At 45.7% G+C, this 25,437-nt stretch overlaps 1 protein-coding gene across 6 annotated transcripts in view; it reads left to right on the forward strand.

The window, feature by feature from the left end:
- BMP3 (bone morphogenetic protein 3) overlaps positions 1–25,437 on the forward strand; it is a 71,764-nt gene that overhangs the window by 14,017 nt on the left and 32,310 nt on the right. The window lies entirely within an intron of this gene.

The raw sequence follows: 25,437 nt of genomic DNA on the forward strand, positions 1-25,437 counted from the left end.
TGTTGGGATAGCCAAGGACTGTGTTCCAGGTACATGCCCGTACCTTTGGCAAAGCTGTCTGGGGACTCTGCCTACCAGTATCATGCTGCCAGGGGCACTTGGGATGGCTCCTGCCTTGTCTGCTCCTCCCCATGTGCTGCTGGTTGGCTCAGGGGACAGTGTTGCTTTAGTTTAAATTGACACTTGTCCATCTAGCTGGATTAACATCCTTCAGTTTAAAGGGAGAGTTGTCCCATATTCTTGGCTTTTGAATGGCTTCGAGTTTGTATAAGGAAGAGCATCCTGGGCTTGCTGCTGTGTTCAGATACAATAGTGCTGTTTGGTACCTTCTTCAAGGAGAAGCAGGAGCCTGGATTTCTTTCTTGGATGTCCTTCCTGTTAAAGAAAAGTAGTAAAGGTGACTGCAGAGGCAGTGCTGGATACTGTGGAAGTCAAGAGTGGCTGTGACTTTATTTCCTGGTTCTGCTTAGGGAATCATTCAGGCTAGACTAATGATTTTTTGATATCCTTTGACTCTCCTGATTGAAGTAAAAGCGTAATTCTCCTCCCTCCCTTCCATAACTCCAGGATCAGTATTTATTCTTTTATTGTGAGCTAACTGGCCTCTAGAATTTGCAGAGGAAGTGCCTGAAGTGTTGTTCCACAGTATACATGAGCAAGCTTTGTCTCTGCTTCTTGGGATATTTAGAGAAAAATAGGACACAAAAAGTTAAATGTATGGCAGTAACGAGATAGGTTGGAATAGGGGTTTAGCTTTGGAACAGATGGGTTAGCCTTGAAAACTTAAGCACTCTTGGGCTTATTTCAAATATTTACTGTAATGTTAGAAAAAAGCAAAAATAACCACTGGCAATTGTAGCCCCCGACTCCTGCAGTTCCTTTTCTGGCTGCATTTTTCTGAGCACCCTGTAAAGGAACTGCAGTTTCCTTCTTCTACAGGCGGGGTCACTCCTGTGTTAGGCAGAGCCCTTCCAGCCAGGGAGGGGCTGGCAGTGCATGCAGGGGGTGTTTTGGTGCTATGGAAGGGCAACAGGACTTAGTTTTTATAACCTAAAAAGGTACTTTTTATAACCTTTCTTAATCCAAAAGATTTTGAGAGGTATTTTTTTTTGTTTATTCCTTTTTTCTGCTGCTCTGAGGCCTGTCTGTGATATGTTGGGTTCCCCACTCCCGTCTTGTGCTGTGTCCTTATAGTGCTGTCCCAGAGGATGTTGAAACAAGCAGCGGGAGACAACGCAGCTCTGTTAAGCAGAGCTGCTACTCAGAAAGCTCCAGTAAGGTGTAAGGGCTCTGCCTCGTGAGTTCCATGTGGGGCTCTAAGAATTTAAGGTAGGCCAAGCATGAGGTAGCCTATAAATTAAAATAAAACATAGAGTAAGTGTCCCATCAAAATGAGGACAGTCAGTCCCAGTTCTCAGGCTTCCTATGGTGCTATCCTTTCTATGTCCCCAAAACACCCTCTGATTAGGCATCCAAAGTGTTTGGAACAGTGAGTGTTATTACAAACTGTTTAGTATAAAGCTAGATGTAATGAAATGCATCAAGTGTGCAATTCCAGCCTCAAGTCTGACTCTCCTGCAGTTTGCTGGTTTACAAGAGACCCAGGAATATTGTCTTAATCTACTTCTATGTGGGAAGGCATTTCAGAGGGTGTTTTAGAACTTTGTTGGCTGTGACCAATAAGACACGTAGAAGACTTTTTTTTCTTTTTCTCTTTTGTGTATCTACTAACCTGACAGAGAGCAGGTATTCCCTGTGAACCATGGGGTTTTAATTTGGAGAGTGCCACTTGTGTCAGCAGCAGGGCTGCAGATGGTTCCATACAGCTTTAGGAGCTGCCCATGTGCCCTCAAAGTGTGTGTGCTGGCTGGGGAGGAGCCCTGCTGGCTGGAGCTGCCATGGCAGGATCCTGGCTGTGCCCTTCGAGGCACCTGTGTGGTTGCTGCGCTTCTCTGACCAGTTTGGGGTATGTGGAACCTGCTGCTCCCTGGGAGGTGGTGGCAGTGCAAGCTGAGGGGTTACCTGCTGCAGAGATGGACTTCAGGGTTACGCCGGAAATGGGAGAGGAAAAAGAAAAGATCTAGAAAGCTTTTGAGAGGGTGAGCGTGTGTGATCTTGAGAAAGCTTTTTGTAATCCTTATTTTGCTGTAGCATTATGGACAGCCAGCACTCAGCCCCTCATTTGGAGGCTGCCAGCACTGTTTGTTATGCATGTCACAGCAAGAGGGATATCCCACCTTGATGTAGTGAGCAGTGTCAGTGCTGTCCCCCGTTGCTGTTAGTGCGGTCTCTGCTGGTATGTCTGGACCCTTAGAAACCAACCTCTGCCAGAAGGTGATTTTTCTGTGTCTTTTCTGGGTGTACACCCAGCCTGTCCTTTTTGTGAAAAAAAAACAAACAACATTAGCTGAGGTTGCTATTTCCTTCCCTTTTCCTATTTGCTTTTGCAGGACATTTGTATGTCAGATTGTTCTGGGAGGTTCATTCTCTAAAGTGAGCCTGCCATGACAGTAGCATTGCATCTATTTCTTTATTAACCAGTTCTATTCCAAAACTTTTTCCAGAGAAGTGTATGTGAAAAATCAGATGTAGGAGTCAGAATTCACCTGACACCCAGTGCGTGTCTCATGGCTAGAAGAACTTGGCAGGCAGGTCTCGACTTCTTTACACAGGTGTATGTTTACCCTGTCTAACCCTCACCTCTACTCAGATATGCCTTAAATATTACTTGTGTATTCAAGGTAATAAATGGCACTGTAGGTCGGTGGTGTTGACAAAAGCCTTAGGACATGATGCAATACTTGGGACCTCCTATTGTGTCCCAGAGTAAGTCTCTCAGAGACTATGCGAATACCCAAGGCTGATCTTTTCGGAGGGGCTTGGACTAGGCTTTCGTGGAGATTGGAGCAAGTTCTAGTTGCGTTCCCACGGGTAAAAGTGCAGGCATCAGAAGCATTTAGGCAGTTCCAATAAGTAGATGGAATCTATTGGTGAAAATTAAGGACCTTATTAAGTTGGGGGTTCATCCTTCCTCCCTCGTTCCACCTGGGGGTGGGACAGGGGAAGGCAGTGGTTACACTTGTTCGTTTAGAGCCTTTCACAGCAGCCGCTGCAGGTGGCTTGGGAAAAATTTCCAATAGACCCATTACATGTGTGGAAAACTTGATAAAGCTTAGTGTGGTGTTGTATTGATCAACAGTGTCCTGCTGACATGATTTCTTTCCCCTTTACTGTTTCCCAACATCTCCGAAGGGTTCTCTTTCAAGTCAAGGAAGGTATTAGAGAAATGTTTATTTCTTTTAGCTGAAGCCATGTTTTGTCAGTATCATAAATTGCTGTGGAAATTGCATGAGTTGTGCAAGGAATCATACCTTAATATGTAACACTTCTGCCCTCAAAATACAAAATATCTATCAGATTCTATGTCACTGGACAGCGTAGCATGAAAAGGACTGCCTTTCCCCATCCCAGATGTCAGATTTCTGTTTCATCTCTTGAAGGTCAGTGTGCGTTTTTCCCCTGTGAAAAGCAGGATAGGAAGGCATGGAAATGACATTACGTGTTGAGACTGCTTATGCTGGTGATGAGCAGAACCTTTTATCTCCAGAAGCCATAGGTGAGATGCTCTGCTGCTGCTGTTTGTGCACTTCACACCGATGCGTGTTTGGCAACAGGTGCGATGGAGCACAAAAGCACTTGGAATGCTCGTAAATGAGGCTGACGGATCCAGAGTCCTCCGAACTCCAAACCAAGTGGTTCGAGGAGCTGGCTGTACCTTTACGGTGCAGTTTTATTTCCGTTTTTATACTTGTAGGATCATGAAGTACTGGTAGCAGAAAGGGTGTAAGAAAGCAGGCATAGAATGTTACTTCAAAGGATAGAGCCAGCCAAGGCAGCTAAGACGTTCAGTGTGGTTTGTGTTTGTGCTTATCAGCTGTTATTCTGTTCTGGTCTTACACAAAACCAGTTAATCTATAATTATTGCTCCCCTTCCTCCTCAGGCTTGATCTCTGTAAGTCATAGCCACAGTATCGTGGACAAATTGTTCCCATTGCGTTGTAATATCTGTTTTGTAGAGGATTTTAAATGCCTAAAAATGGCATGATTTGCCGTAGTGCATGTTCCTCATGAGCAGGCAGCAAAACAGGCTCCACATCTAAAAGCACATTGACAATGAGGAGAAACGCAGAGCATCTTTTATTTCTTCATTCTTTGCTGTAATTTACTGGAAGTGAAGTGCAAGTTAGAAGACCTGACTACATTTCATGCAATACATGACCTGTATCATTTCAGTGAGGTAACAGCTGGGAATAACTGCCAGTTACTTGTACTGTGAGGAAAAATAAAAGTTAAATATCCTTCCTACCTCTGGAAGCGCTCTGATTTTTAGTCTTAACGACTGAAAAGTGAGTCTTCAGACTGTGGAGGGACTCACATTGTTTTCAAGGTGACTTTCTCGTTTTCTGACATTGACTTGCTCGCAGATTTATTTCTCTAGCCTGAATTTGCTTTCTGCAATAGCCCTTTGCTAATTAGGTATTCAAACAAAATTGCCACATTTAATGTCAGAAAATACCTGTTGAAAAATCTGTGATAAAAAAGCAAGTTTCCTTTATGGCTGTGTGTTTGCACTGGGAGCTGTTGTTCTATAGGCTGCTCGCTCAAAGCGGTGAACGTGTCCATGCCAGCTGCTCATCACATCTGGGGGTGCTGGGGTGCTCATGAGGGAGGTGCAGTCGTGGCCCTGCAGAAGGCAGTGGCTATTGTGCTGCTTTTCATCTCAAGGAAGCCACAACCCTGTCTGTGCGTGCATGCCACTGAGCTGTAGTCTGTCTTGAAACGGCACAGTGTTATGAAATTAAAACTCATCAGCATGTGCGAGGCCCCTGGGCTCCATACTGACCTCAGCCTTCTCTTCCTCTGCTGCTGTTACCTGGGTTCTCACTGTGCGGAACTGGGAGCAGCACTGGAGCTGTAGTTGCCTCATATTCTCAGCAGTAGTTTGTTGGAAGTGTAGGTTTGAGTAGAGGGACTGCTACAGAAGCTAAAATCAGTCCTGTACAAGATCCTGCTGGCAAGTTGGTATGTGTAACTCTGGAGACAGTCCTTTATCGCTGCTGGGCACACACAAAGTGGCCCTTCCTGAATGCCTTTGTGAAACAACTTGTCAGTTGTCAGGAGCTGCCCGTCACTGCTAACAGGAGTTAATGACATTTTGAATTCTGTGTCCACAGTTGAATTTTGGCACTGCAGAACTTGGCTGGGAAGCGGTTGTCTCAGTGGGGTGTGGGTTATGCTTATATGCATCAGGTGAATTAAAAAGCATTGTTTCACGTAATTCATGCTGCTGGTGTGTGTGGGTGCTGTTGCTTTGGGACCTCTGGACATGCTCTGGCAGTGTCCAGAAATGCTCCAGACAGAAGTAATTTTGATCACTTGCATTCATCTGGGAAATAAAAGCTAAGTCTATGAATCATAGAATGGAGTCATAGAATAGTTGGAGTTGGAGGGGGACCTTTAAAGGTCAGGAGTCCAACCCCCCAACATGAGCAGGGACAGCTTCTGAAGCATTTCTTGCAGTCTTTCTAAACTGTTCTTCCTTCCAGTAATTGGTAGCAAAAGAGAGAAACTCCAGTGTTTGAGGTGGGGATTGTTCACTCTCCCCTCAGATCTGGTTTGGTTTACAAGAACGATCAGTTGCATCTCTTTGCAGCACTTAAATGTGCCTCTGGGCTTGGAGGTGAACTATCTGCAGATCTTGGTTTGTGAGGGATATTTAGGGCACCATAAAGCACATCCTGGCTTTCCGAGAGAAGTCAGAGGTATTATACTGGATTCTTGGGTAGCTCAGCGGAATTGAGCCCAATTCCTCAGCACTTAAGGTGGGGCACAGTTGGAGTATAAGCAGACAAAAAGGAAAACCCAGAAAAATCTGAGCTTCAGAAGTATTAGAAAAATGAGTTTTGAAAGCCTGGTAGATGACATGTTACATGAGGGACCACAAATTAAAGTCAGTGAGAGACCCCAGGTGTTGCAAGAAGAAATCCACCACAACAAAGGGTAATGGGCCCGAGAAAATTGCGCTCACTCTACAGCAGCTACATCTGGGCATTTGCCCTGCAGCAGAGCGCCATTCCCTCAGGTACGATCCAGTAACCTCACACCAACAGGTGCATCCGTGCAGGTCCTGTTTTGGTAACATACAGGACAAAGGTAATGCTTTACCAGGTGCAGTTCACACCTGTGCTGGCAGTCAGAAATGTGCTCAGGGTTCAGATAGGAGCGCAGCATGAGGGTGGGTAGCCTGAGAGTCAGACTCCAGCCGGGAGCCAGCAGGGGCTGTGTGGGGTCAGCTTCTCACTTCCTCTCTCTGCCCCTGCCAGCCCATGAGGGGCAGGTGTCTGGAGTCTCTAGCAGGTTTCCGCTGTCAGTTAGAAATGGGTCAGTTGGTGGCACAGGGGCGGACCGGGTCAAGCCCGTGCTGCTGGGACGATGCACAATGTCTCGGTCGGCCCCGACGCACCCAAAGTACTCACCCTGTTCGGAAATGTTTGCTTTAACAAGCTGATCTGCCGAGGCGGAGAGCAGAACACAGGAAATGTGATTGGAATGCACAGGTGTCTAAGGACTCACCTGCCACCTCTCCAAATGTATCCCTGTTTAACAGGGCCATGCTATATTGCTTTTCAGTCTGTTTACAAACCAGGCGGTGTGTGAAGAGATCTGCAGACCCGGCAAATAGGTTTCCTAATCACTATTTCAGGCAGTTCCTGGAAGCACATATTTGCAAGGTCTTTTCTGAAATAACGTGTAGCATCCATACTTAGAAGAGGAGTAAATGTCAGCTGCTATGTGGCTGTTGCACACGGAGAAAAAGGCAGGTGGGGAATGGCACTCCTAAACTGAAAAAGCAGCAGGTATCTAGTAGCTCTGAAGTAAAGCAGAAGGCTGAGTCGATAATCACAGCTTTGGTTATCACGTAGGAATGCGTTTGTTGCATTCCCCGTGGATTAGTATTCACGATAACGAACATTATCATACTTGTGACGGTCTCTTCTGATAAACACTGTTGTGTGCAGCTGACCAAGGGCGAGCAGCCTTAATAGGGTATTTGCAGTACTCTATGCAGTTTAGTAGCAAAATAAAGCGAGAAAAAAAGAAGAGGTATCATGTGACAATAGTAATTTTCTCCTGTAGTCGGCAGAGAAGCTGCAGTGCAAACCTAGCAGAGACACATGAATAGACACGTCGCTGTGAACTGGAGGTCTGTGCTGCTGTCAGATGGGTCTGCACACCCAGAGAGGCGGCTGGCAGCTTTTCTCAATCTTTGAATAATCATCATTTTGTAGGCTTATTTCACCCCTCTGTCGTATTTTTGTAATTTTTATTTGAGCTCTCAGATTAGCTGATGTGCAAGTGCTGTGCAGGACTCTTGCTTCCCTTTGTGTAAATTCTACAACACCTCTCTCTTAAAGAGCATGTCAAAATGCTCGACTTTGACTGACGGTAGGTTTGCTACCTGTACCTTCTGCTTCATTTTGTGTGGAATGACGCTGTTCAATCAGTCTGCAATCTGGTTGATGGAGGGAATTCTAAATCTTGCTAGAAGAACTTGATGTAGCTCATCCTTGTGTCAGCTAAATTGCAGTAAAGTGAGTTATTGTTCAGACTGATGACAGAAACAGGTGAAAAAGCAAACTGAGCTCAAAATGGTCTTTGTCACACCAGTCTGCTGCACCTGAAATGGGACAGAGCAAGAGATGTTTCAGTTACTGGACAGATTTCTGCATATGTCTGGCTTTTTACGTGGTCAGCATTAGTTGGATTTAACCCCAACGCACTCTCAGTCATAGGTGCCAGTAGAAAGACCAAGCTGAGTAAACTGTTGGCCGAACTGACCTTTTCCTGGTGATTTCAGTTGTTTAGAAACCTTACCTCTCTCTCATTCTTTCCTGCCTGCTTTTCCTCCAGTCTTCTTTGACTCTCATAAATACATCTTTTTTTAATTGCTGAAGCCAAACAGAACGCATCGTGCCTCCTGTTGCTTTGCCAGGGAGCTTGTGCTGAGTCAGCACCCCGGAACATGCTGGAGGTGCTGTTTCTGTCAGTCAGCCTGGCGCTCCTGTCTGTGTGTCTGATGCTGGTGCAGCAATCTCAGAGTTAAAAACAAGGACGAGTTAGTTCTCTTGAATCTCTTGGTAGGAAGTTAAACACTGTTCTGAAATGTGACTTGCGTGAATTGGGACGTAGTAATCCTGACCTGCCTGATTTGTGCTGTTTACATAGAAAAGGGTTCCCTAAGTAGAAAAGAATGAGCACAAGTACCTCCTATGAATGTATCGAACCATTAGATACAGTAATAAGGGATTCTTTGCCCAAAATAAGCTCAAGGAAATGCTCAGACTGTCTGTTACCCGCTCTGTGGGACTCATTGCTGGAGTACTGGACAGCGGCTGTCAGCAAGAGCTAATCAGGACATGGCTTTGAAGTACCTGAGAAGGATGTGTGGCAGAGGGGGATTTTCCAAGAACTCTCCAGCATCCCCACTGCCGGGTGTGGAATGTACTGACAAGGAGTGCGCTTTGAGCACAGCGTGCACAGTTTCAGAGCACCGTAGGGCAAATCAGCTTTCCTAAAGTCTTTCCAGCATGGAGAAGCTCCATGTTCAGCTGCTTTCCATCAGCTACAAGGTCTTATGCCGTATCTTGGGATGTTGTCCTATTTCTCAAGTGCCCAAAGTAGACCTAGAGGATGCATTTCCAGCATTTGATTTTCAAATGAGGTAGGCCAAGCTTATAGTCAGGAGATGTTCTACAGCCCTTGACGGCTCTCCCAGGAGAGCTGCCCCTAAAGAACACTTGTCACTTGCAGTAGAAGTTTGGAAATTTTAGTATAACAATAATAACAACAATAATAATAATAAACATGGAAAATTTGCTTTGGGTTTAAGGCTGCACATTGTGTTTTGGCAAAGTAAAATAAACTTTGTACTGCTTTTTAACCAATAGGTATTTTATAGGCCTTTGCAGTTAGCAGCAGAAAATCAAGTACAGTATAAGGCTTTATTATGAAATAAACCTTATAATTCAGGATAGGTTTGCTCAGATTGGTGTATGTAAAAGACATTTTCTGGCCTCATTAGAATGACAGCCTGTCTTTCATCACCCAGAACGCAGCTGGAAAAACTATCCCTTCTTTTGATTTAACTCCCAGGGATGTTGTTTTTCCTTTTAAGCTTTTTTCTCCTCAGAATCTGTTAACTGTAAAGCAGTGAAGTTTACTTTTTATGGAAAATATATTTGAACAACAGAGAAGGGATGAAACCTCAGTACAGCAAAAGATCACCGTATGCTCTTTAAATAGTAACATTTTCCAAAGTATGCTGAATGCCTCTGGTTTCACCAGAGTAAAGCTTTGCACATTGAAGTACAAATTCAGAGAGAAGTATGTGTGGGTGGGAGCACGGCCTGATCTCTATGCGACCATTTGGGAGATTGTGCTTACCGATGGCAGGTGAGGGAGCCCATTGCTGGTTTATAGGGAGGGCATGTGACTTAGGAGGCTGCCTCATCCTTTGGCTGCCTGTGGCTCTTATCTCCAGGAAAACGCCCACTGTGCCTTTAAACAAGGCTGATCCAGTACGTGGTGTGATGAAAACTCACTGACTTCCAGTGTAGACAGATGAAACCTTGTAAATGAGTAAGGGACTGGAGAGTAACAAGTGTTCTGCTACAGTTATTTGAAGTGCTTCAAAGGGCAAGGGAAAGGACCTGTCCCAACTGGACAGGGCCCCATTCGGGGTGGGCTGCTGCCCTTTCGGTGGGGCTGGCACTGGATTTTGTAGTGACTCTGGTTCTTGGTCAGGACTGTGTGGCATGGGGGACTTCCATAACATGCCAACTTGCTGTTGTCAGGTCACTTCAGTTGATCCAACTTCATTTAATGAAATTTCTCCCTTGCCTTCTGTAGGCTTAAGTATGGTCTTGAACTAAATTAAACCATTTGATCTTTTCAAGTCATTAGCTGTTTGCTACCCTCCCTTTACAGGGTGACCACTGTCTTCCTTTTTTGTTTGCTATGGTGCTGTCATTGATAGATATTCTGACTGATGGCTGTTCCTGAACATTGATGCTGAGGATGTGACAAATTAGCAATATCGCAGGCCCTTAATGTGGGCCCCAAAGACAGAAGGGAAGGTTGGTAAGCATTGGCTAAATCTTTTAAGGCACTTTTGGAAACAGAGAGAGACTCTGAAGTCACTTAAATCAGTTGGACTTTTTTCTTTATTTTAATGGTTCAGAATATATTTGACCCATCAGGTTCTGATGTAAAGCTGTAGATCAGCCAAGCTGCACTAGAGGCATCCTGGGCCTCAGACAGACCATCCATAAAATTATCTGCAGAACTAGAGCTGTGTGTGGCAGTAATGAAGCGGTGACAAGAGGGGGCAGGAACATTCCACAGAGTTCAGGTCTGCGTGGAGGTTCACTTGATGCAGGGAAGTGGAACGGCCACTGCATGACAAACACGGTGACGGGACTTGCTTTGACATCAGCTTGGGATATTTGGACAGTGAATGTGGTTTAAATGCATTGTGTTCTCCCCATCAGGCTTGTAACAGCCCGGTGTGTCCTTGCCTCTGACTGTGTCTTTGTGCAGCTGAAGACTGGAAAACAAGTTGTTCAGAAGTTCAGAACTATATGTATTCAATGTATGTTCTTCTGTGGGTTTTGGAAAAGCTGCTTACTTCAGTAGTAGCTGGTATTAAAAAAAGAAAGGTAAAACTTTTTCCAAAGTTTGTCTGGCGTGTTGTGTTCGGAGCGTCCACTTTATCCTGTTGCAGAGATCCTGTAGCTTAGCCTACTCGTTAAGCAAAGGAAATGGGAAGAACGTGGAATTCAAACAGTGACAAAACACCGTTGTGTGTCACAGAATGTGTTCTCATTAATGTAATTTTCTGTACAAGTTCACAGTATTGACTTTTCCAGGCTTTGAGAGTTTATTCATGTAAACCGTGGTGCTAATAACATCAGGGCTGTGAGTTTGATCCAGGTATGGACCATTCACTTAAGAGGTGAACTTGAGAATCCTGGTGGGTCCCATCCAACTCAGAATATTCTGTGAATTTTACATAAGGGAGTGGAATTAATGGAGTGGAAATGTCATTGTAGCAGAACAGCCAGCCACACAATATCTTGGGCTTGTGTTTTATATATGTTTCCATGTTTGGAGTAGCGCAAGCTGACAGGTATTGTAGTGCAGTATTCTCGCAGACAGTTTTGCCTACTTAATAGTGGATGGTGGCAGGCTGTTTGCACATCTGTCCCGGTGCGTGGGGATCAAAGACCTCACCTCTGAACAGGGCTCTTTGTGTACCACACTGTTGTGATTTAAGCCCAGCCAGCAATTTACTGTTAGGGAAAAAGGGAAATTTAGGGCAAGAACTCCTGACCCTGTATTTTTTTCTGTCTGTCGGAGTCTTTCTCCGTTGTGGAGTGTGCCAGTTCCCAGTAAGCTGTGTTACAAGTATGGTGGTGCCAGCCCGGCCTTGTAAACCTTGGACCTCGGCTGGTGAAATAAAACACCAAAGAGCGTCTGAGGGGGAACAATGAAGGAAGTGGGGAGGGAAGGACTGTGCTAACACAATGTAAAAGCATAACTCCACATTCTTGGGAGAGTTTTGCTGAAGCGTCAACTTTTAAAGAAAATATTTGGGGATCATTATTACAGGAAATAAATTTCATGGTGTTTTTAAGTTGTATCTATAAAAAGCTAGAAAGGATACTGAGTAGACAGTCCTGGTCTGGTGAGTGGGCCCTGCAGCTGCATTGGCTTCCCAAATGTTTTGCATGTGCTGTTCTTAAAGAGAAAAGGGGAACAAAAGGCGGAGAAAACCTTGCATGAAAACCTTTAGTGCCCCTCATCTTCCAAACCATGAGAGTTTTTTTCTTTCTTTAAGTGTGTAATAATTGTTTCAAGTATGATTTTCATTTTTTCTGTTAAATGTTTGAAATAATTAATGAAGACTTGAACTCCAAGAAGCAGCTGTTGAGAAAATGAGACATAAAAAGACCTCAACAGTACTTGTGAAATGAAATTGCAATTATGTAAATTGTAGCTACTGGATGTGGAAGCATGGGAGCCCGGGAGGGCAGAACTGGAAAGCTCTCCGTTGCAGTGCAGAAAAATGCTTGTTTGCGGAGTAAGGCAAGACCACACTTGGCAGTTTGCTCATGAGCGTGAAATCACGTCACAGACGTGTGCGCTCACTTCTATTTTGGTGTGGAAGTCAAGTGGCTGGAAGTTTCTATCTTTAATGATTTCCTTTTGTTTGCGCTAACAAACAGCTGCAGCACATTGTCCAGCAGCAGTTAGAGTATTTACTGGCCAATGCTCTGTGGAGATGAAGAGGGAGACATTTAATCTAATCTCCTTGGGTGTCTTGGTGTTTGCACTCGGAAGTTTTCTTTTCTGAGGTCTTTGGGCAAGTGCAGAACAAATTCATCTTGCAGTTTGACACCAACTGGCCTTTGAGTGTGATTACTGCCAGGAGTTCCCGAGGCATATCTCGAAGAGCTGTTTGCCATAGGCTGTAGTAAGTAGAAAAAAAATGTTGTTATTCAGAATTGCATTTAAGCATCAATATGAGCAGATCTGAGGGAACTCACGGATGAGAGTTCAGTACCAAGCTTCTTTGACTTCTTGTTAATCAGGGCGTTATACCAGAACATCAATCTCATGAAATACATGAAAACTAGACCCAAAGGTTTTGTTAGGTCAGTTTTGATAACTCAAGCCTGCATTGAGGCACAAAGGACACTCAGATCGGAGCAGAAATGAGTTCACAACATGGCATGGGGACCCAAGTATCAGCTTAAGATGTCATCCAAACTATGGACCATCACTCAGGTTCCTGAGAGTTGTAAGGAAGTCCTTCCCAATTACTTTGGGCTTGGGGTGGAGCTCTCTTGTGAGAAATACAGTTGGTCTTTAGGCAAATCTACTAGGCAGCAGCCTCTCAAATGGTTGGAGAAGTGTAGGGAAATGGAGACTTATTGACAAGACTCACTCAATGCCTTAATAGGCAGCTAAATGTATAAATATATGCTGTGTTGTGTTCCTATACGTTATTTCCCCAATGATTTCTGCTATACTGAACAAAAAGTAGGCAGTTACAAGCTTCCTACTTTTTTTTCCCCTTTCTTGTAAAACTTGTTTTCAGTGAAGGTCCTTTTTCTTATGGGTCAATGGGTTTTCACCCGATGTCTGCAGAAGGGAGAACCTGTGTGGTGCCCAGAGGCAGCACTGGGAGTCTCGGGACACCGGTAAGGGGTGCATCACTTGCAGAAGTTTCCCAAGTTCTCGAACCTGCTGACAGTTGGTAGGGACTATGGCTGTCGACTGTGGTTTGAATATGAAAGCAGTAAGAAATGACCAGTTTTCCCTCAGCTGGTGCAAGTCCTCTGTCTCCAAGAGCACTGGTACATTGGGTTAGGGGTGGGTTGCGGAGACAACGGTAAAGGAGTTGTGTTTGCCCACATGGTACATGTGGGAGTCAAAAGTAGAAAGCGAGTCTCCCTAATACCAAGATGTATGCTTTAACAATAAAACAATTTGCCTTACTCATCCAAATCCTCAGGTGCCACTTTGGAAAAGTATCTAGACCAGCAACTTTTCATTTGAAATCCAGTTTGCATAGCAGGCACTTAACATGGGGTGCAACAAATCAAGATGGAAATGGCTGGTGCATACCTCTCAGCTTGGCCATATGCTACAAGCGGTGGTTTTGACAGATGCATTTTTCCCTAGAGAGTGCATTTAGTTTGTCAGACTTAAGTTAAAATTGAAGGATCCGAGGTAAAATTCCAGGACTCCATTCATTAGCCACCTAGTCTGTAGAATTCACGTTAAAATGGCACAATGGGAAACGTGATCCAGCGCTTGGGAACTGAACCAGTGCCAGCCACACTGCAGCACAGCCTTCATTATGTCATACCACACGCATCTGATAAGGCAAGACATGATGCTGTTGGATAACTTCTTGTGAACAAGGACTCTGCAGGTCATATGGAGAGCTCTGTTTTATATTTAATAACTGAGGTATGCAGGTGTTAATTTGAACCAGATGTGTGTCAGCCCGAAGTTCGTTACACCACAGTGAAATGATGGCCTTTCTGGGACTGGAGGGGGGTTTTGCTCAGTCTTTAGTTACTGGAACATTTAGGCAGCTATGTATTCATGTGCTTGAATTTTTTATTTCAGTTTTGCTCAAAGTATTACTTACTTCTTAGAAACCCCTTTGATACTGTCACACTTGAGGAAAACTTTCCGGAGCAGCCAAATTAGTCTTGGAGCGCAGAAGGTTATCATCTGAACCTGATCTTGCCCCTGCAAGTCAGCAGCGTTCACCATGCAGAGAGGCTGTGGCACAGGGAGCCCATCTGTGGGCTGAGAGAGTCCCGGCTCTGCTGTGCCGCTTCTTCCAGTGTTTCAGAGGCAGCTCCGCCAGCACCAGAGCAGGGAGGGTAACAGGCACGGGTGTGAGCAGGGCAGCCTGTGGAGAAGAGGGGATGCCATGTTAGAGATACACCTTCTGTGTACCTGTAGCTGAATTGCATGTGGACAGTGCTACCCCATGTGAAATGGACCTCCTTTATAAACAGCACTATCAGAGGGCCTCATTGACTTGACCTTGGCCTCAGCTCACCTTGTCCCTCTCTGTGCCCCTGAAATAGGCCAGGTGTAGTGCAGCAGCTTACCTACATCCAGCGTGTTCCTCTGATTGCCTAAGATTGCTGAATGTAAGTCCCCCTGGAACCTGTCAATGATCGTTCCATTTCTGTATTTGTTATGAAACAGCCAGTGTGTTTTTGAGAAGTCACAGGTTCTTTAGACATTTTATTTTCAAAACTCTGATTTTGAAAGGATGTTATTGGACATGCGAATGAGGTTAAAATAACCTGATTAACGTTGTGAGCCACAGTCCCGCAGTCATGCCGGGACCACAGGAGCAATGGATTGCGTAAAGGTGGCCCTGGGCGTGCGTATCTCCGAGGCCTCCGGGAATGCAGCCCGCATACGGACTCATTTTCCTTGACTGTGTATTGTTGACGCCGAGGTGTCTGCCCTACTTTCTGTTGTTTGTGGTGAGGAAAGCCTTTCCGTAAATTAGAGCGTTCTGATTTTCACCTTTGCTGGTGGTGTTTCATACTGAGCGTAAATTCTCTCATCTTAAACAAAAACAGTGATTAATGACACAAACTCTGTTCCCTGACCCCCAGCTCCCTGGACTCTCGCAATACAGCTACAACACATAAATTGCCTTTTATTGCAGGCTTGTCCTGTTTATTTTCACATGAAAAGCTTGGGACAGCTGAAATGAGTATGAGGGGAAGGAAAAGTGTATCTCCACCACGTCCCTGTCTTATTCCCCATGTCCTGGTTACACCGTGCAGCACCGTAAAACTTTTCCAGTTTGAAAAGCTGCTCGTGCTCTGTACTCTGGCCCCAAACGACAACAATTTTGCTTCTGGCTGTCACTGGATATTGCAGACATGGTGTGCTTACAGTGGGGCTTGGGAAGTTGCTCAGGGAGCGCATTCTTTGGAATCCTCTTTGTTTTACCATTGCGGACCAACCCACAAGGATTTGTATTATTGCACCTGAATAAATAGTGCTGTGCACTTCCCCCACCGAGGTCAGTGCTTGCGAGGGGCTGTTCCTGGGCCCCTTTTCTGCTGCTCCCGCTGTATTGCTGGAGCCTAGCGCCAGTGCCACCTGAGCAGGTGTCACAGAGGGCATGTTTTGGATGCTTGTCTTGAAGGCCAGATGCCGGACACCGGGAGTTCTTTGCACAGCAGTATTTGCCTGGCAGGCAGGAGTAGCATTCAATCTGCACATTTGCTTTTAAAACCACCAGCATAGTTTCAGCAGTGTGAACTTGCCAAATTCTCTAAATACTTGAATTGCATTGTAATGCATAATAACAGGTGTATGGTGTAGCTGCCAGTTTCTGCCTGCTGGTTGGGAGAGTAAAATGACTTTTTACTAAATAAGAATGGGATTTAATTGATATCTTAAGATAGAAATGGATAATAACAAGTGCATAAGCTTCAGCCCCAAACAGTTCAAGTTGGGTAGCTGGCATTTCCACGTGGTCACTATGTAGAGGAAAACACCTTCCTCGAAAATCATTCTCAGCTGCCTAGAATGATAAGAAATGTGTTACTTCAGAAATATGTTTTCCATATAATTCCTAAGGTCTTGACTACAGGTCTCTCTCTTTGCTTGTTTCATTTGTTTGTTTGTTCATTTTAAACTTCCCTCCCACCTCCGCCCCCCCCCCCCCCCCCCCCGCCAATCCTTTTGAGTCACTGTTACTGTTAAAAACTGCAGTGTAAAGCACTTCTTGTGTAGTTCCACCATGGCTGATGCACAAACACATTCTTTAATTTAGAAGTCTGAGCAGACACAAAAATCATATTTCCCTGGTCTTGGCTGCGGAGCCTTTTGGGGCTTACACAGTCTGACTACTGCTGAGCTGAAGTCTGATTTAGGAGCCAAGCTTCTTTTTTCTGCATTGTTCTGATGCAGACCAGACGTTTGTACTAGGCAGGATATATTGCCAAAATATGGAATTCTAGCTCCTTCATGCTAATATTATGGGAGAAGTCTCATAGTGACTGCCTTCTGCCAGGTCAGATGCTCTTGTGAGGCAAGGAGGGTAAGAACCGTGTCCTCAGACCTACGCCTCGCTGCCTGTGCGTTCAGCCCAGCAGAAGAGGGGACAAGCACAGTTCTGGAGTTGAGGTTGTGCCTGCAAATATATGCCGACCTGAAAGCCATTGTCCACAAGCTTTGCTGATTTATATTCTTTGAGGGTGTGGTCCCCTTATCCTGTTATCTGCCAAGATTAGAGTTTTAGGTTCTGCGTTTTTAGCATGAAGACATTGCTGCCTTACGCTTGGGAGCAGTACAAACATCACCGTTTTGTCAATCAGAAATGCAGTTTACATGGTTTTCAGCAATTCTTTCTCCAGAGTGAGAGTCCAAGATTTCTCTCTTACATGTTCTGCAGTATTAGTGTTTGGGGAAGGATTTGGGGCCCTTATGTTCAGTTTTTGAGGACTCTTTCAGGTTTCCTAAGTAATCCCTTTTGTATGCAACATTTCAGAAAGACTGTGCTGGGAGTTGCAGCTGGAGTTCCCCTCTAAACAACCTTAAAAAGAGGCTTGTAAAATAGCTATGGTCAGCTTTGCTGTCTGCAGCAGGTGGGCAGCACTGAGATAAGCAACAAGGCTTTTGCAAGGCTCGAGGGCCTTTTATTATCCTGGCGTCCAACCTGTGTGTGTGTGTGTCCCAGGACAGGAATCGCCTCCACTGCTGTTCTCACAACAGCCTGTTAGTGCTGCCAGAACCTCTGAAGGAACACTTGCAGAAAATCACTGATCCATAAGGAGGTCAGGGCACTCTAAGAGGGATTGATCACTCCAAGTATCCTGCAGACATATCCGGGGACTTGGGCCTTGGCTTTGGTATGTCTTTAACAAAACAAGGGACTTTACTTTTAATAGCTAGGGATAGGGCTTTTGTTTACACAACGTAGTATTTCATCAAATACTGCATTTTTTAAGTGAAAGGAGTAAAAGTGCAGGTTTGAAAGGTGCTTATGCCGGATTCCTGGCCGAGGGGGAGTTAGACCGGAGATCAATTTCCAGGAAGATAACTGCCATCAGCTGGAATTTAAGGGGGTTCAGAGAGGCCACGAGCTATTCCCAGGACTCCGAGGTGCTCTCTGCCTATGGGGCAGGGCTGGTGTACGGCCTGCTGAGGGGACACCACCGCCTACCATCCCACTGGCATTCCTCTCTCACAGTCCTCGGCATTTCTCATTTGGCAGTTATCAGACAAGGAGAGAACCTGATGTGTGGTGGCTCATGTGTCTCTGTGCTCAGAGAAATCTTCTCTTGGGTGGGAATTGAGGTGCAGATGGTGAATCGGACTAATCGCTTCTCAGTGTGCCCGCCTAACCATGTGGATTCTGCTGGTGCCTGGTTTGAGGCTTGATGTAGTTTTGAGAGGTTTTAGTCATGGCATTCGTAGGCACAGATTGAAGCTTAGAGTTTACCTCGTACTACTGCAAAGTTTTTTTGCTGAAATCCTTTCTTTCAAAGAGGTATGTCAACTGCTGCTGGGTGAAGCAGGTGGTACCAGACTAATGATATTAGTTGCGGGAAAGGCTTAGACAGTTGTTTAAGAAATGCACAAAATGCGCTGTGTTTGCACATGGAGTCTAAGGAGTTTGCACCAAAAAAGGAAAAAAGCGCAACGCAATAGAGAGATTGTTCCAATCCGCAGTCTCAAATCCAACAAAACTGTTTTGCAATGAAGTAATGATCCCCAATGAGTCTGTTGCTGTGCAGCCCTCTGCAGCTTGAGCGTCTGGCGGGTCTGCAGGCATTGGGGTGGCGCAGCAGCTATGGGGATGGCAAAGGATGCGCCAGAGTCCCCGTTGGAAAGGCTCATGTTTGGGTTTCCTGTCTGGCCACATGTATCTCTTGTCACCCTGGGTGAATCACTTAAAGCTGTTACAAGATCTTTAACACTGGTCTTCTTAGTAAATTCCCCTTTGTGATTTCCCATAGGTGTCTGGGAGCAGCAGGAGTTGGCAGTGCCGAGGCAGGGAGCAAGCAGGACGGTGGACATCCAGGCCTGGTGGCACCAGACGAGATCAGTCACAATTGTGTTGTAGGGAGGGGCGGGGCAGAGATTCAGGTTGGAAGGTCAGTAGGTATGGGGCACAGCATGGTGCAGCTACCCACAGCCCGACCCCTGGCATGGCTGGAGCTCGCCAGGGCCATTGGGCAGCTCGTGTGTGGAGGAGGGCTGAGATGTCTGCAGGGTGATGAGGGGCCACAGCTGCCCTGATGCTGGGCTTTTAGCTCACTGAGGTGGCTGTGAGCTGGAGAGTTGCCATTTTAATGGCTGTTTGCTTTTTACTAACATTTTTGGTTGCAGATCAGTGTAGAATTCTCTCTTTATAAACTGTATCAGCGCTCAGTCTCTCAGTAGGTGAGCAGGTTGTGAGCAGCACAAGTGAAATAATATGGAAAACCACTTACTTATGGTTGGGGTTCCCAGGAAGGGATGCAAAAGAGGAGGATGCTGCCAGGGTTGTGCAGGCAGGAGGGAGATGCTCTGGCCGAGGTGGGCCACTGGTACTTGCAGAGCGTGTCCAGGCACTGGTCTGCTTAGCTTGGTGTTAGGAGCTGTGAAACTCGGCAGACTACCAACCTTACTGGAGGAGGTGATTTTTGTGGGAATAAATGTGTTATTCATCTTTTGATCGACGCAACACAAGACCTTGGGGTTCCAGGCACTAGTTTCTGTTGGCTGCCTGTGCCAGGGAGGCTGCCTTGCAGCTGGACGTAGACTGAGTGCCAGTGGTATTCCCATGCTCAGGGCTAGGGCTCCTGAAACACAGGAGCTACAAGAAGTCAAGGAACCACCGGCCAGTTGTTGAGGAAGTCTCAATCAGTGGCATGTTTATAGGTGCCAGGCATCTGACAGGAGGGGTGCTATACGTGGTTGAGGCACACAGGGCTTTCAGAGGGAGCTGCAGTTCTCTCTTTGTGCAGAAAGATCCTGGAGGCTGTTTGAACCCCTGTGGAGCGTGTGTGGCATTGTAGTTCACAGCTGGCAGCTGTGAGAATTTTTGGTTTTCCCCTCTGAGATACTGAGCTTTCATTTGAACTCGTGAAAACACCTGTAATTGCTAAAAGTCTGCATACCTTTTACTGTGAGTTCTGGCATAGTTTTTACCTCTGTGCTGCTAGCAGGCTAAAAGACTGTCAACCGCTCACCTTCCGTGAGATGTCCCGAGCTGAGCCGGGGCAGAGAGGGAAGGCGAGACCAGGTCTGACCACTGGTGACACGATGTGCTTTGAAAAGTGGTTTCCAGCATCTGTACTACCAAGTTAAGAGAGAATCCTGGTGAAATCCACTGTACGGGAGATGGTTGGCTTGCAGATTTTGTTTGAGGCATCTGTCAGTATTGATTTAAAGGCATGTCTAGGAAAAACTTGGCAAAATGGAGCACTTTTCGAAAGCAGCATGGGCAGGTTGAACATAGCATAGGGACAGCTGTGTCGGGTTCTCCTCTGGAACCCAGAACCACCCGCAAGCAGTTACCACTGTTGCCGCAATCTGACGTGCATATTGTAAACAGCAGTGCTTTCTTTGGGCTCAACGTGCCCCTGATCAGCCTTGCTACCGCAGCTTGAAAAATTGACTTGGCTTGAAAATTGCTACAGTTAAAGCAAATTATAGGTCTTACATTGCTCATGCTATTTTAGAGTTACAGATTACTGAAAATAACTTCCCAACTTTCAAACATGGGCTCTTTATCACAGGACAAGGGCCTGTTATTTGGCATTTGCATCCTCAAAAACCTGCTTATCTGCTGTCTGCTTTCAGAAATGCTGGAATTGCTGAGAGCTGCTAATTTACTATTTGTGTCTGTGTGGGATTCTGCTCTGCTGTCATGAACAACAACATTTCAGGGATTCATCTTGAACCTGTTAATGCCTGTTGAAAACTAACTGGGGTTCCATGTTGCAATTTTCTCTTTTAATCAGAAATAGGGCTAGAAAATTTTTGAAATTTGCTTTTAATCGGCTGGGTGGGCTTTGGAAAGAACGTAGCTCCCTGCTTTGTGTGTGACCAGGATCTGATTCCCTATACACATGCCATTCTGCAGCTAGAATGCAGTCAGGTGTGGCTGGCCTGGGATGTGCTTGGACAGGTGGGAAAAGGAGACGCAGAAAGAAATGTTTGTGTGTCTGCCTTACTCCTTGCCATGCTCACAGCAAACAGGGCTTTCCCGTAGGAAGAACGTGTGGAACTTGGCATCTGTTTCTCTGTGTTGCAGCTGTGATTTTTAAGTCTGACTCCTCTTGAAACATCCCACTGCTCTCCAGAGCACCACAGAATATAGCAAGTGAGGCTTCATGAATTGCAGGGAGTGGGAGTTTTTAGTGATGCCAACTGCTATTCATCCTCAGATGGCAGCAGATAAAGTCCCTTTTTATAGTGATTTATCTTTATCTTATTTTTCTCATGTTCCATACATAAAACAAAAGTTAAGTTGTATTTGCTCTTTGGCAGTTATGAGTGCTAGTAACGAATTTTTCTCATAATTTCCTCTTCACCTTGAGCTTTGAAGAATTAAATAGAAAAGTTTAACCTGTTGTGGTGTAAGCCCAGACAGCAACCAAGCCCCATGCAGCTGCTTGCCCGCTCCCCCACCGGCAGGATCAGGTAGAGAATCGGGAGGGTAAAAGCTGGAAAACTTGTGGGTTGAAGTAAAGACATTGTAAGAGGGAAAGCAAAAGCTGTGTACACAACCAAAGAAAACCAAATAATTAATTCACTCCTTCCCATGGACAGGCAGGTATTCAGCTACCTCCAAGGCAGCAGGGACTCATGCCACGTAATAGCAATGTGGGAAGACTAATGCTACAGCTCTGAACGTTCCCCCATTTCTCATTCTTTATATACTTTCTCCAGATTTATGTACTGAGCACGACGTCATATGGTCTGGAATATCCCTTTGGTCAGTTGAGTCACCTGTCCTGGCTATGTCTCTACCCACTCTCCCTTGCACCCCCAGCTTCCTCGATAGCATGGCCCGTGCAAGGAGCAGTTAAAGTCCTTAGCTCTGTGTAAGCTTAGCTCAGTAATACCAGAAACATCTCTATATTATCAACCATTTGTTGAGCATAAATTCAAAATATAGCCCCATACCAGCCATTGCAAAGACAATTAACTCCACCCCAGCCAAAACCAGCATGCTATTAGAGAAAATGTTTTTCTAAGCTTCCATGGCTGAGTGTGTAGCTTTCCTGGGAAGCCACCCAGGGCTACAGCCGCTGGGATCAGGGTGCTCATGCGCCTTTGAGCGTGCAGCTTCCAGTGATGGTTCTGCCTAGGAGAGGGTGTTTGGTATGTTCCCGCCGGGGATCCCTCTCCTCATGTCAGGCATTGATTTGGCAAGTGTCGGATATTGAGTAATGATGGAGATTAACTGGGCTGATCCTGTGCATAGTACATCCTCCATAGCTCACTGCACTGCTTTAGGGCCAGCTGTGGCATGTGATTGCTTCTACAGAAGTTCTGTGTCTTGAGCTTTCCTCAGATTCCAGTGCTATGCATACCAGGGGGAAAAAACCATAGTTGGAAAAGTGGTTTATCAAGAATTGAGAAGGGTTTGACATCCCCAAAGATTTCATACTCCTTCAAAATTCCATGTTTGTAAGTACACAAAAGACGTTTCCAGATGTTTTTTGTTCTCTTTAGATTCAATTTAGAATTGAAGACGTATTTTTACCTAACACAAATAATTGTCATACATGAATAAAATGCCTAAAATACTCAGCCCAAGGCTGAGGTGCAGGTTTATTTTGTTGCCGTAAAAGACTCCGAGCCAAGTTTTGTAGGAGATAAGATAATGGGCAGGCACTTTAATGAGCAACCCCGCTCATCCAGGAATACATAGACACGTGCGCATGCAAGCTCTAAGTTTTATAGCTTTTATAATATAACCTATCCAATCACTACTGTCCACATGTCCAGTTCCACCTCTGTCCCCTCCCAGTTCCCACCCCTGTTGAATTGGGGCTGGGGTCGTTGGGACCCTCTGTCTTCATCCACCTCCTCTTCTTCAGCACACAAAGGTTCTTTGGACGCTCTCCAGGGCTTTGGATCACACTGCTCCATGTTTATGTTCTCTCTGATATTCTTTAATCTGGTACCTTGGGAAAGAGACTAAATAGCTGGCAGATCTTAGCTGCCTGTTCTGGAACAGGGGTAGAGATAGGAGGACTTTATACTATAAGCTGCTAAATATTAATTCACTAAAATCTACAGCGTTACATCTACTGTGTTCCTAAAATCTACAAAATATGAAAATTGAAAAATCAAAAAAACCCCTTCGGCATCAATTTCGTTGTGCCCTCTGCGGCACTGCGTATGCGGCAGTGGGACAGAACGAGATGGATCGGCAGAGGTTTTGAGGAGAGGGCTCCCCCCGTCTTAACACACAGTTGAACCGCATGTGGGAATTTCAGCAGGCAAACGTCACTCAAACTGCCGTTTGTATTCTGGAGACGGACAAGTACTTGGCTTTGCATCTGGAATTTATTTTCCATGTGTAAAATTGCACCTGCAGAAGGGGAATCCAGCTCTCCAGACCACTCTGCTGCGAGCTTGACGAGTATCACAGAATGAGTGACAAGCCTCTGAAAAGTTGCTGAGGCCCTGCTGGAAATGGCACTCACACAGAGCTCTGAGTTTTTTTTACCACCCGTCTCCACCGAGAGCTCCAGTGGGATAAGCTTTGCTTTGCGCTGTGGTGTGTTTTTTGCCGACTGATTTCCTCTGCCCTTGCTCTGGCCGCAAATTTTAATATGCTTTCCTGGGAGTTGGTTTACTCATAGTGTAATTTATGGTGGAGGAAGCAAGGGTCTTACCCTTTGCTTGCTCTTCCCCCAACTTCATCGTGTTTGCTTGCTGACTTCTACAGCTAAAAATATCAGGTTTGCTTTGCCCCTTCCCCTCCCACTGCAGAAGGTGCCTGTGAATCCCTCTGTTCCCTTGGAAAAACTAAATGGTCGAGGAATTTTTCCTTTTAACATTTTGATGCAGGCTTGAATAGCCTGGAAATGTGCAGTTTCAAATGATTTCCAGGCACGTACATTCAGTTCTCTGCTGCCTTTTATGCAGTGTCAGGTGTTTGGGGATGCCCTATTTGAGGTCGATCCTGCAGAGCTCAAGCTGTCTTTTCAATCCTTCCTGTAACTTGTTTCCTTCTAATTGATTACTCCTGAATGCTCCCGTCTCCTCCTGTGGTGACAACGTTTGGGAACAGTGCAGCAGCTGATTCTGTACCTCAGGTATATTGCTGGACATGGATCCAATATCCTCAAAAGGGAAAGCTGCCTGCCTCTCCCCAAGCCCCTAATTATTAGGGAAAAGTAATTGTCGGGTTCTGAAGGGTTACAGTGGCCGGCTAGCTCTCAGTGTGTTGTGTCGTTTCCCAAAGGCCCTGAACTCGGCTGGAGACTTTATCTTGGGCTACATGGTTGTGACGGGGTGTGTTTGTTGTTTCCCCAAGGGAATTGAGGTCAGTGATTTTTATTGCGGATTAATTGTTCTGCACTAACTGGTGGTGGCAGGCAGTAAATGTTAGACTTCTCTATATAATTAACTGGTTGCCTTTTTTCGATTGCTTAAATCCATAGACTCGGAACAGACAACTATTAGGAATTCCTGCCTGGCTTTACAGCCAATCTCGATAGGACAACATTTGAAATTCCTTGTGAGGAGTGCAGTGCCACGGTCTCTGTTTACGTTTCTAGAGGAACCATAGTGGGGTTCCTTCCCAACTGAGTCTAGAGGCCAAGTCAGATCTCATGTGTGAGTTCCTGAAACACTCTAAAGAGAACAAAACTTTTTAATAGTTCAGAGGAAGAAACTTTGGTTTCATTCTTAGTAAGTTTCCATGACAAACTTACTAAAATAAATTTTAAATAGTTTATTTGTAATCCTCCAAAGGTGTTCTGTGAAAAAATGGTTTGAAAAATGTTCCCTCTTCTGGATGTCCAGCTGAACTCTGAACTAAATTACGTGCGGCGGCAAACTTCTGCTCTTAATCCCAGCTATCTGAGTGGTTGAAATTGTGCCGAGCTGAGTCAGTTGCTTTATTTTTGTTGCTGATGATCCATGAAATGGGTCCAGTTTGGTTTTCAGATCCCACAAGGCACAATACAGGGTTGGCAATGAGGAGAAGTGTTTGTTTTACATATGCTAATCAAACACAAAGTTACTGGGGGGCTTGGTGTCATGCTAGCCTTGATAGCGAGGTGGGGGGCATGGCTAGCAGAGGGATGGCAGCACACTAACTCTCCATGGCATTGGCAAATCGAAGCCTTGGGGGGACCAAGGTGTGGTTTCTGAATCGTGTAACTTGATCAAGCTATGGTAACCCAGGGCTGAGGGTCGCTCTGACGAAGCACGGCCTCATCGGGGTGGTGTGCAGCAGGGGCAGCGCCAGCCCTGAGCGTTGTGGCCAGGCACAGGTAGGGTTCTCTTCACCCTGACGCAACCTCTCAAGTGCTTTTTTCCAGAAGCCTGAGTAGGTCCGTTGCCTCTGGAGCGGCAAGGAGCTGTCACGCAGGCAGTATTCAGAGCAGTGTATTTCTGCACGGCCCCTGTGCTGGCCGGGAAGGGCTCCTGCCCCTGTGGCAGGCAGCATGCCCACTCCTGTTGCTTCACGCAGCACACTTGGGCACGAGCTCAGGGCAGATGAAGTGAGTGCTCCTGGCCACCAGGTGTGGAGAACGAGCACCTAGTGCGCTTCAGCAGTCAGTACTCAAACCC

This window comes from Pithys albifrons, chromosome 7, assembly GCF_047495875.1.
Source record: "Pithys albifrons albifrons isolate INPA30051 chromosome 7, PitAlb_v1, whole genome shotgun sequence".
In the NCBI taxonomy this organism is placed as follows: domain Eukaryota; kingdom Metazoa; phylum Chordata; class Aves; order Passeriformes; family Thamnophilidae; genus Pithys; species Pithys albifrons.